Source organism: Bos javanicus, chromosome 14, assembly GCF_032452875.1.
Source record: "Bos javanicus breed banteng chromosome 14, ARS-OSU_banteng_1.0, whole genome shotgun sequence".
Lineage (NCBI taxonomy): Eukaryota > Metazoa > Chordata > Mammalia > Artiodactyla > Bovidae > Bos > Bos javanicus.
Genome location: NC_083881.1, coordinates 30,451,127 through 30,462,751, shown reverse-complemented (window position 1 = coordinate 30,462,751; position 11,625 = coordinate 30,451,127). Strand labels below are relative to the sequence as shown.

At 40.5% G+C, this 11,625-nt stretch overlaps 1 pseudogene; it reads left to right on the top strand.

Moving 5' to 3' along the window:
- Positions 1–9,601: 9,601 nt before the first annotated feature.
- On the top strand, positions 9,602–9,982 carry LOC133260214 (mitochondrial pyruvate carrier 2-like; annotated as a pseudogene).
- The last annotated feature ends 1,643 nt before the right edge of the window (positions 9,983–11,625 follow it).

Genomic DNA, 11,625 nt, shown 5'->3' with positions numbered 1-11,625 from the left:
TTCTCCCTTCAGTCTTTCTCAATGGATACATTCTTACCAGCAGAACAGTCTACTGCTCTGCACTTGCCTTGATATAATCTCTAGTGGCCAGGAGGGTAACCATTGCTGGCTTGTTTGTATTTGTCTTAGGGGCTAAGTGGAGGAAACTGGACACAATAATTAATTCAGATTAATTGCCCAGGGGTACGTCAAGAAACCTGAACTTGAATCTCAGGTTGCAAAAGCACAATTCAAAGAGAACATGATATTCCTTCTCCCTTGTCATTTTGCTGATAGAATTGTAAAGCTAAGTGGAAGATTATCCCCTAATGTATTACATTCACTCTAAACATCCTCCACTCTTAGAAGCAGCAAAACCAAAAGTAAAATGATACCACCAGTGAACTTCCTTGATTTAGAATACTACCAGCACAAGTCCAGTTTGAACTTTTCAAGTGATCTTTGACAAGCAAAAGCTGAATCCTTCTACAGATTGCCCCTCCATGAAAAACATACTGTACGGTGGGACTGTGGGGTTTTTTCTTTCACAAGCAGTTTTATAATGGAAAAACACTGTGACCTTAACCTTACAAAAAGTTGAAAAACACAGACAGGCTTTATGTTGAGCATCAACAAAAAATACCTAACTACCAGGCTTATTTCCTGGCCAGTGCATTTGATGTGTTTGTGAAGCCTCGTAAAGTGTTAACAGCAGCTGTGACTGTATGGAAAGTCTCCTTGGGCAGGTTGGTACATGACTTCAGCCTTATTTAGAGTTGTCATCAGCTCCTTGTAGGATACTGGCTTTTCACAGTGCTCTGGGATGCAGCTATGCTTTCCAGGGTGCAGTCATCAGCCCCTGCATGATTGTTTCTTGGACTTTTGGTAATGCTTGTTAAATAGTTGCATAAGAAAATTTTCCTCTTGACTGCAGGCCACAAAACATCTCCTCTTCTCTCTCTCTCTCTTTTTTTTTTTTTTTCAGTAGAAAAGCAATGTGTGTTCTTTTTTTAATTTGGAAAAAAAAAATCTTTGATCATCTGATCACTTCTTACATCCACTGTTAATATCCTTGTTATAACTTCACCACTTATTTGCATACCTTGGTTCTTATGTGACCAAGTTGGGTGATTATACAAAGTATTCAATTTTGTGTTCCACTTCTTTGGGAAAGATTGTATCTACACTTTTGTTCACCTTTAGAATTATTTTAGTAACTTCAAACTTAAAGTGTTGGCCTCATAGCTTACCCAACTGTTTAATTTGCACCCCCAAGTCCAACACAAACATTTCTGATTTTATAAACAACTTTATAATCATCATCTTTGTGCAAAAAGAATAGCAAATTCCAAAAATACAAAGGATCGCAAATTATTAATATTTATAACTCTTGGATCAGCCTTCTAGTTACTTCCCAAAAGAGTTCTGTTATTTTATACAGACACTAATTATATGCAGAGTACCTAGTTAGTTTATCACATACCTTTCTTGCCATCGGATTTGGTGATATTTTTAATGGCTTCTCTAATTTAATTGATGGCTACAACAGTGCCCAGAAAAGTTCCTTTCCCCATAATTTGGGTTCACTATTTGTATTTATTCTCTTATAAACAGTCTTTTTGTGCTCTTTCCCACATACCTATCAATGTCTTAATGTTTTTCTTATGGATTTGTCAGAGCTCTTACTATTTAATATTTGGTCTGCTATTTGCTATAAATATTTGTTTTACTTTTAAACTCACACACCCAGATTTTAAGATTTTTACTGTAACTAAACCTGTGTGTTTTCTCTTATTGGCTTGTTGCTTTTAAACTTAGGAATCTCTTCTCCATGCATAAAGGGGACAAATCAACTCCATTTTCTTTCAAATTTTCTGATTAACTCTTTAAGTTATGTGGAATTAGTGTTCACAATGATGTACTGACCTAAACTGTTTTCTCAATAGTTAGCCAATATGCTTATTCATTTGCTGAATATTTATAATGTTGTACGGTATAGAAGTAATTCTTACATTTGAGGGTCAATCTTTTCTGCTTTGGGTTTCTCAGATGGTGCTAGTGGTAAAGAACTTGCCTGCCAATGCAGGAGATGTAAGACACTCTGGGTTGGGAAGATTCCCTGGAAGAGGGCCTGGCAACCCACTCCAGCAAGCCTGGAGAATCCTATGGACAGAGGAACCTGGAGGGCTGTGGTCCACAGGGTCGAAAAGAGTTGGGCATGACTAAAGACACGCGTGCACACACTGTTATGTTTTACTGAACTATTGGTTTAAGACATAGCTGAAATTATTGTAGTTTAATAATGTACTGACACAACCCGTATGCCTCCAGAGACATTTTCTTTCAGCAGAATGCCTCTTGGACTGTACTACACAAACTTCATGGAGCATACTTTTTGGTACAATATTTTTTTCCCCACTGATTACATAGGAAAATTTGATGTTTTCTCATAAAACTCAATATGAAATTTTAAGCAAAATTATGACTAGAATAAGTCTTGAGTGAAATAAAATTAGTAGATTATCGGAGTCATGTTGATACCATAATGTGTAACCCATTTTGAAGAGCACACTAAGTGACAGCAAAGGGAGTTACATTTGGGGACATTACATTACAAAGCAAAAGTTTGTTACTAACCCTACTGTTTGGTGAGAAAGTGATGCTCTAAACATATATACTAACCTAAGGAATCTGATATACAGGTATTTTACTTTGTTTTGGTTTATGTTAGGGAAATTCGTTGGGTGTTTTATGTTGATATACCAACCATATACTTTTTCCCATTAAAATAGTGGTAAATAGGCTCTCAGTCAGCATTTTTTGGGGGCAGTAAGTCTGATTATCAAGAACAAATTATTGACTTAACTGAGAGGTCCCTGTTCTTTATTATCTTGCAGGACCAGAACTGCCCTACAATTATTTCTCTTTTCTACAATATTTTTTCTTCTCTTTTTCAACTTTTTAAAAACTAAACTATTGAGAGTAAGTTGTTTACATGATGCCTCCAAATACCTTAGGACATAATGCCTATAAACAACGAATTTCCCATTTAATGCTTCCCCCGAAAAGATCAAAATCAGTAAATTAACACTGATGTGCTGCTACCATCTAAACCATAAGACTCCTCGCAGATTTTGTCCCTTGTCCCAAAATTGCTATTTATAGTAAAAGAATGTAGTTCAGAATCATTTTTTTTGGTCACATCTCTGTGTACATGCGTGCCAAGTCACTTGAGTCGTGTCCGACTCTTTGTGACCCTGTGGACTGTAGCCTGCTGGGCCCCTCTGTCCATGAGATTCTGTAGGCAAGAATACTGGAGTGGGTTGCCATGCCCTCCTCCATGGGCTCTTCTCACCCACGGGTCAAACCTGCACCTCTTATGTCTCCTGCATTGGCAGGAGGGTTCTTTACCACAGCACCATCTGGGAGGCCTCATGTCTTTCAGTCTCCTTCAAACTGTAATCGTTTCTTGGGGTTTCCTTGTTTTTAATGACCTTGACAGTTTTGAAGAATGTTCATCAATTTGAGTTTGCCTGATTTTTCTTATAAATGGTTTCAGCTTTTGAATTTTGTGCAGGAATGTTACAACGTTTCTACAGTTTCATTGCATTCTGCCACAGAGAAATACTAAAAGTTAGTATACTGATTTCAGCCTCAAGTTTATAAAGAAACAAAAATAAATAACGTAAAACTGTACAGAACTACCAGTACTTCTCCACCTTGTTCTTGACAATAAATCAAATAGAAGGCGAACATACCAGTTAGATATCGCTGTGTAACAAACCACTTCAAAACGTATAACTTAAAGCAACAACTGTTTTTTAGTTCATGATTCTTTACACTGGCAATTTAGGCTAGGTCCAGCTGGGTGGGTTCTTTTGGTCCAGCCTGGACTCAGATGATCTCAGCTGGGCTTGCTCATAAGTATACAGTCAACCAAGTGGAGGGTGGTTTAGTTGGGATGACTCAATTCTTCAAGCTCTAAACTTTCCAAAAGAGCAGGAGCACATAAGCCTCTTGAGGCCCAGGCTCAGAACTAAGACATTACCACTTATGTCACCTCTGTCAACAGAAATCGTAATGTCAGATAGATTCAAATTTTGTATAACTATTAGAACAATTTCGATGAATGGGAAGAGTGAGTGCTTTGGGTTAAATAGTAAATTAAAAATAGAAGTTGTTCTGGTTACCTATGACTGTGTAATAAACTGGCCTAAACTTAGTGACTTAAAGAGTGTTAATTGCTCAGCCATGTCTGACTCTGCAACTCCATGGTAGCCCACCAGGCTCCTCTGTCCACGGGATTTCCCAGGCAAGAATACTGAAGTGGATAGCCATTCCCTTCTCCAGAGGATCTTCCCGATCCAGGGATCAAACCCAGGTCTCCTTCATCAAAGATGGGTTCTTAATCATCTGAGCCACCAGGGAAGCCCTAGTGACTTAAAGAACCAGTTTATTTTGCTCATAATGTTTATATCAGTTCAGTTCAGTTCAGTCACTCAGTTGTGTCTGACGCTTTGCGACCCCATGAATCGCAGCACACCAGGTCTCCCTGTCCATCACCAACTCCCGGAGTTCACTCACTCACATTCATGTCCATAGAGTCAGTGATGCCATCCAGCCATCTTATCCTCTGTCGTCCCCTTCTCCTCCTGCCCCCAATCCCTCCCAGCATCAGTCTTTTGCAATGAGTCAACTCTTCGAATGAGGTGGCCAAAGTACTGGAGTTTCAGCTTTAGCATCATTCCTTCCAAAAAACACCCAGGACTGATCTCCTTCAGAATGGACTGGTTGGATCTCCTTGCAGTACAAGGGACTCTCAGGGGTCTTCTCCAACACCACAGTTCAAAAGCATCAATTCTGCAGTGCTCAGCTTTCTTCACAGTCCAACTCTCACATCCATACATGACTACTGGAAAAACTATAGCCTTGACTAGACGGACCTTTGTTGGCAAAGTAATGTCTCTGCTTTTGAATATGCTATCTAGGTTGATCATAACTTTTCTTCCAAGTAGTAAGCGTCTTTTAATTTCATGGCTGCAATCACCATCTGCAGTGATTTTGGAGCCCCAAAAATAAAGTCTGACACTGTTTCCACTGTTTCCCCATCTATTTCCCATGAAGTGATGGGACCAGATGCCATGATCTTTGTTTTCTGAATGTTGAGTTTTAAGCCAACTTTTTCACTCTCCTCTTTCACTTTCATCAAGAGGCTTTTTAGTTCCTCTTCATGTTTATATAATATATCATAAATTCTGGAAGGGTTTATTTCTGATCCATGAGGTATCTGTGGTTGCTAGAACTGGATGATCTATTTCTAAGGTGACTTTCACTCATATGTGACACAGTAGTTCACTATGGCCTCCCTCTTCCCACACATGATGTCTTATCCACCAGGGCCTCTCCAGCATGGCTGGGCTTCTCACAGCACAGTGGTATGAGAATAGTCATACCTCTCAAGTCGTGGCTGACTTCGAAGAAAGACAGTAAAAGCAGCCAATTTCATATACCTGAAACTAACACAAGATTGTAAATCAACTATAATTAAAAAAAAAATCTTTTTATGTTGCCAGTTTCCTAAACCCTGATCTCAGAAACTGGTGCTATTTCATTTTAGCCATATTCAACTGACCAGAACAGTCACAGAATCTAACCAGATTCAAGGGGAGAGACCCAGACTTCCCACTTATCAAACAGAGGAGTGTCAAAGAGTTTGTGGCCGTAGTTTGCTCTGTAGTCACAAATATTATATTCTTCCCATATTGTACCAACCCACTTCCACAGTCACCGGAAGTCTCACCCCATTATGTCATCAGGTTTAGGCTTAAACTGTAAATCTCAGGTCCAGGTGCAGATAAGTTTCCTTAGATTTGGTTCCTCAGGTATATGTCTCCTCAATCCGAAGTCCTCCTCCAAATAAAAAAGTGAGTTACCTGTGTACACACACACAATGCTGGGACAGTCGTGTGTAGACATGCCCTTTCAAAAATGGGGAAGACGAGGGGCACAGAGCAGTCACTATTCCGTAATGATATGACATCCAAGTAGACACATGTTGCCAGTGTCTTGATAAAGCTCTATACCTGCAGCTGTGGTATGATTCTCTGTGGTTCTTGGCTTTTGACCTTTGGGTTCTTGGTACTGCCTTCTAAGTCATTCTTCATTTTCCATAAAAAAATAGCCTATGTTTTCTGCTGAATAAGTTTCTCAGCCTGAATCCTTCCTCTGTTAGTTTAGGAGTCCAAAGCCCTCTTTTAATTTGATGTTGTCTCTGACCCTTTTAGCGGAGAAGGCAATGGCAACCCGCTCCAGTACTCTTGCCTGGAAAATCCCATGGACAGAGGAGCCTGGTAGGCTGCAGTCCATGGGGTCGTGAAGAGTCGGACACGACTGAGCGACTTCACTTTCACTTTTCACTTTCATGCATTGGAGAAGGAAATGGCAACCCACTCCAGTGTTCTTGCCTGGAGAATCCCAGGGACAGAGGAGCCTGGTAGGAGGCCGTCTATGGGGTCACGCAGAGTCAGACATGACTGAAATGACTTAGCAGCAGCAGCTGACCCTTTCATTCCAAGATGGTTAATTCCTTTAAAAACATTGTGGGATTCCTGTATATCAAACTATAATCCATTCTCTTAGATCAGAGTCATGACCACAAATCCTTTTGAGCAGGGCTCTTCTCTGCCTTTGGCTTTTTGGAAATCTGCTTAAGGATGTTACAATAGCCTAAAGATTACCAGAATCTCTATTGTCTTATTGAGAAGGGTGATAAGGCACACTCTTCAAAGCTTTTGTCTGATAGGGCCTATCAACTTAAAATGTTTCTGAGATCTTATCAAAGGGACTTATGCTTGCAGCTTTGACTTCATCTTTACCCTGAGTCTTTGTTTTACTGCCCTTTTTAAAATTTTTACCTGGAGGCTATTTCTTGCTTTAAAAGTATTTTCTTAGCTAGATTTGTGTTCTAGATCTGTTTTTGAAGCCAGAAAATCTTGGGTTCTATCTATTTCCTCTAAATTCTGCTAAAAATTGAATAATCTATTTAGCTAATTTCTCCCTATCTCTATTGTATGCAGATATAAGAATTATTTGGCAGTCTGCCTGGAAATCCACTTGTTGAGATCCACTAGTGTATTAGGCACATCTTATATTTTCCAAAACATGTTAGGTGACAATTTCACTAAACCTACCCTAACGGCTCAGATGGTAAAAGCATCTGCTTACAATGCAGGAGACCTGGGTTTGATCCCTGGGTGCGGAAGATCCTCTGGAGAAGGAAATGGCAACCCACTCCAGTACTCTTGCCTGGAAAATTCCATGGATGGAGGAGCCTGGTGGTCTACAGTCCACGGGGCCGCAAAGAGTCGGACCTGACTGAGCCACCTCACTTCACTATGAATACAAAACAGAGGTTGCCCTCTTGCCAAACCTCAATACTAACCTCCTGTCTTTCTCCATTAACACTCTTTTTCAGTCTCAGCCCACTGTCCAGTTTCAAAATCAATGCCACATATTTTCCATTTTTATAATGAGAGCAACTACATCCGTTCCTGTTTTCGATGACTGCATTACAAACTACCACAAAATTATGTATCCCAAACAGCTATTTTATGTACTCAGAATTCGGCGGTTCAGAATTTGGATGACCTCAACTGGGCAACTTGTGTTTCTGATCCATTTGCTGTCAGTTGGGGTCACTAAGGTTGAGTGTCCACTCACAAGCCGGCTCATGTATCTCCTCACATGTTTAGCGTTTCAGCACTTCTTGGTCATGCACCATGTGGTGTCTCATTCTCCAGGTCCTCTCCACAGGGCTTCGACTTCTCACAACATGGTGCTCTCAGGGTGGTCATACTTCTTCCTGGAGGATGGCTTCTATGAATGAGTGTTCCAAACGACAGAAAGCAGAAGCCATCAGTTTCCTAAGGCCTGGGCCCCAAGATGGTCAGAGTGTCATCTTCACCATGTTCTGTCCTTTAAAGCAGTCACAGAGCCCACCTAGGTTCCAGTGGAAGAGACACTTGCAGTGGGAGAAGTGCCAACATCTTTGTGACCATCTTTAACCCACCTTAGAGCTGAATCTTTGCTCTCCTTACTGTAACAGGTCAGGGAATTCTGAACCAGAAGACAGACCAATATGATTGAAGCCCAAGTCTAGCCTCCTTAACTGATGTATTATTATCTTGGTGTCATTTTCTTTCTCTGATTGTCTGTTTCCTCATTTATAAATACAGTAGGATATGAATACTCCATAATTTAAGATTCATGGCTACATTTATATTAGAATCATCCTGAAGGTTCGTGACATAAAATACTGTGCCATTTGGCTGAGGTATCCATTTAAATTATGTTTATCCAGAGGCTGCTGCACCTAGTCAACTTATCAACATCTGCATACAACTCAATAGAGCTTAGTTTTCTCCTTAATGTTATGTCAGTTATTTTCATGGTTTGGTTAAAATTTATTTTCTTAGAGAAAAACATTCAATAAAAAAAAATGTAGCTCTTAATAAAAGTTTTGAATAAATAAAATAGAAGGGTGTTTAATTTGATTGCATCTTGCAATACTATAACATGAATGAGTATACCATCAAATTCAATCTTCCATTTTTTAATTTAAGATACATAATGCAAGGTCTACTTCTCTGCTATATTTTCAACTTTGGGATTCCCACGATCTCTCCATATATCTATTGTGAAAAACAGGAGTCTACTACAATGATAATATCTATTTCACAGAGTTGCTAAAATAATAAATGAGATATAATGTGTAGCCTGCCAGGCTCCTCTGTCTATGGAATTCTCCAGGCAAGAATACTGGAGTGGGTAGCCATTCCCTTCTCCAGGGGATCTTCACAACTCAGCGATCAAACCTGGGTCTCCTGTGTGGTAGGCAGATTCTTTGCCATCTGAGCCACCAGGGAAGACCACAAAAGTAATCATTGGCCTAAAACATGCTGTTTCACTAGAACATGGGTTCTTGGAGATAAAGACCTTAGTATATTTCTCTTTAAGTCACTGGTACATAGCTTAGTGCCTGCACGTTTTTCTGACTACATTTGACAGAAATGTAATTCAAATGAGCATAAGCAAAAATGAGAATCTGTTGCTTTACTCTATCAAAGAAAGCATGATAAAACTGAGAGCTCTGAGCACAAACTAAAGGGTGGTCGGCAAGGGGCAGGCTGAGCTGTGGGAAGGGCACCCTACTCTCCCCTAAGAGAGTAGGGCATGAAGCATTGCTGCTGCTGTTGCTAAGTTGCTTCAGTCGTGTCCGATTCTGTGCAACCCCATAGACGGCAGCCCACCAGGTTCCCCGTCCCTGGGATTCTCCAGGCAAGAACACTGGAGTGGGTTGCCATTTCCTTCTCCAATGCATGGAAGTGAAAAGTGAAAGGGAAGTTGCTCAGTTGTCCAACTCTTCATGACCCCATGGACTGCAGCCTACCAGGCTCCTCTGTCCATGGGATTTTCTAGGCAAGAGTACTGGAGTGGGGTGCCATTGACTTCTCTGATGAAGCATTGAGGCTGGAGGAAATGACCAGCTACCCTTCACCGCCAGCTAGGAACAAGCATGTGGCCACTCTCCCACGAGGCTGCCCATGATCACTCATCCATAGAAATGTCAGCCGCCGGCATCCAGGGCCTGCAGGCCACCTACAACCAGGTCCTTGATGAAGTGGGAGTTCCTCCTGTCTGAGAACTTGAGGCCATTGTACAACCACCCAGCCGGTCCCACAGTGTTTTTTCCTGGGCTCCAATTACAAAATGAGGATTGGTGTGCGCTGAACCAGCTGGCATGGCCAGACCTGCAGAAAAACTCAGCACAGCTGAAGCTACTCTTCTGGCTACAGGGTTTATTTGGTCAAGATACTCACTTGTAATTATTCCAAAAAACTGGAGTCTGCTTGCTGTTAATTCCTTTGCCGGGACAGCAGGAGCCTCTGAGCTCTCTCATATTTGAAGATATAACCAAGAACTAAAAGCTAAAGCAAACAAATAAGAGTTCCTGATCACCCTAACAATCTTGATGTGGACCATAGCCACTGAGACCTAGTCTGATTTATTATCTGGTTGTTGATAAAGTGATGCTAACCGTGCTAACGTTTATCAGGCATAAACTCTAACTATAATCAGGAGATAGTATTGATACTTGATTCAACAGGAAAATGGAGCAAACTTTTAATAAGACAAAGAAAAAACAAAACTGTGGGAAGAATAGTTGGTTCAAAGGAATAGTTGGAAGATTTCCTCAAATCTACCAGGAGCTATATCTTACATTTCTTTCCTCTTTGCAAATTGATTCCATTCATCTTCCAAGTCTTACATGCTGCAGCTTTCAACCTTTCTTTCACCAAACCCAACAATCTTGGATTTTCCTTGTCAATCTTAGATCAGGTGACAATCTCTGTATCAATCAAATACGTTAGTTTTTAAACTTCAGTTGAGTTTTATAATTGGCCCACTCATAAGTCATTTCACTATGATCAGGGGGTCATACAAACACACAGTAAGATTCCAAGGTAGTCACAAGGAAGAGGCAATATAAGTTATAAGATAAGAAGAAGCTGCAGAGGTGGTTTCCTCAGCAGACAGTGCCACAGATGTCTAATAATATTGACATTTGATGAAAAAAAATTGCTTACCAAGTGTCTGTTATTTCATAATATAGCCCCCAAATATACTCTAAATGTTATAGCTGTGTCAAGGCCCATTAAGGCCTTAGCCGTGGATGCACAATCAGATAAGACATTATCACAATTACCACATAACTAGTTCTCTCCACTACAGGAACTACTGCATAGGCTTCTAATTTCTTTGTCTTGCTTCTGACTCCATGCTACAAAGTCAGCAAGCCATGGGAAAAGATCAGGCATTTAGCGCTCTTTTCTAATATGCTGGCAGGGAAACGCTGACTAGCTTATACCATCAGAATTTCAGTAACCTATCAAGTAAAAACTAAGTTCTATAAATTATGACCCATTATTGGCATTACTGCCATGCAGATAAGGACTATAAATTGTGGTCAGATTCTGCTATTTCAGCAACAAACTGTTCACCTGCCACTTACTCAAGAAGCGTTTCTTAAACCTCTGTTAACCTCTCTGGGAAGGAGCCCCATGCACATTCTCTGTGGTCACTGGCTCTGTCTTTCAGAAATATTTATTAAAGAAGCACTTACTGAGCACCTGCCAAGCTCTGAAGGACAAAAGCTACACATAAATAAATTATTTGAATGCCAAGTGATAAGTTTAATGATGGATATGCCAAGGCTTGGGGTGAGTCAAGTAAGAACACTTAATCATCCTGGAAGACAGCACTGACTTCTTTGAGATGGCACTTGAATCGTCTTAAGTAGTTGGTAGGAGTTAACCAGGCAAAAAGGAAGGAGGGAATTCTAGGAAAGTATGAATAAAGGGAAGCATCATGGTATGAGCAAGAAACTCACACTTCGGTGTTCCTGAAGTATAAACAAAAGGAAGTGAGTGACAAGAAACGAGGCTGCAGAAGACAATAGGGATCACATGGTGAAGAGCCTTGGATACCAGATTAAAGGAGCTTAAATTTAACCTCTTTAGAGGGAGAGACTTCCCCGGTGGCCCAGTGGTTAAGAATCCACTTTGCAATGCAGGGGACTTGGGTTCA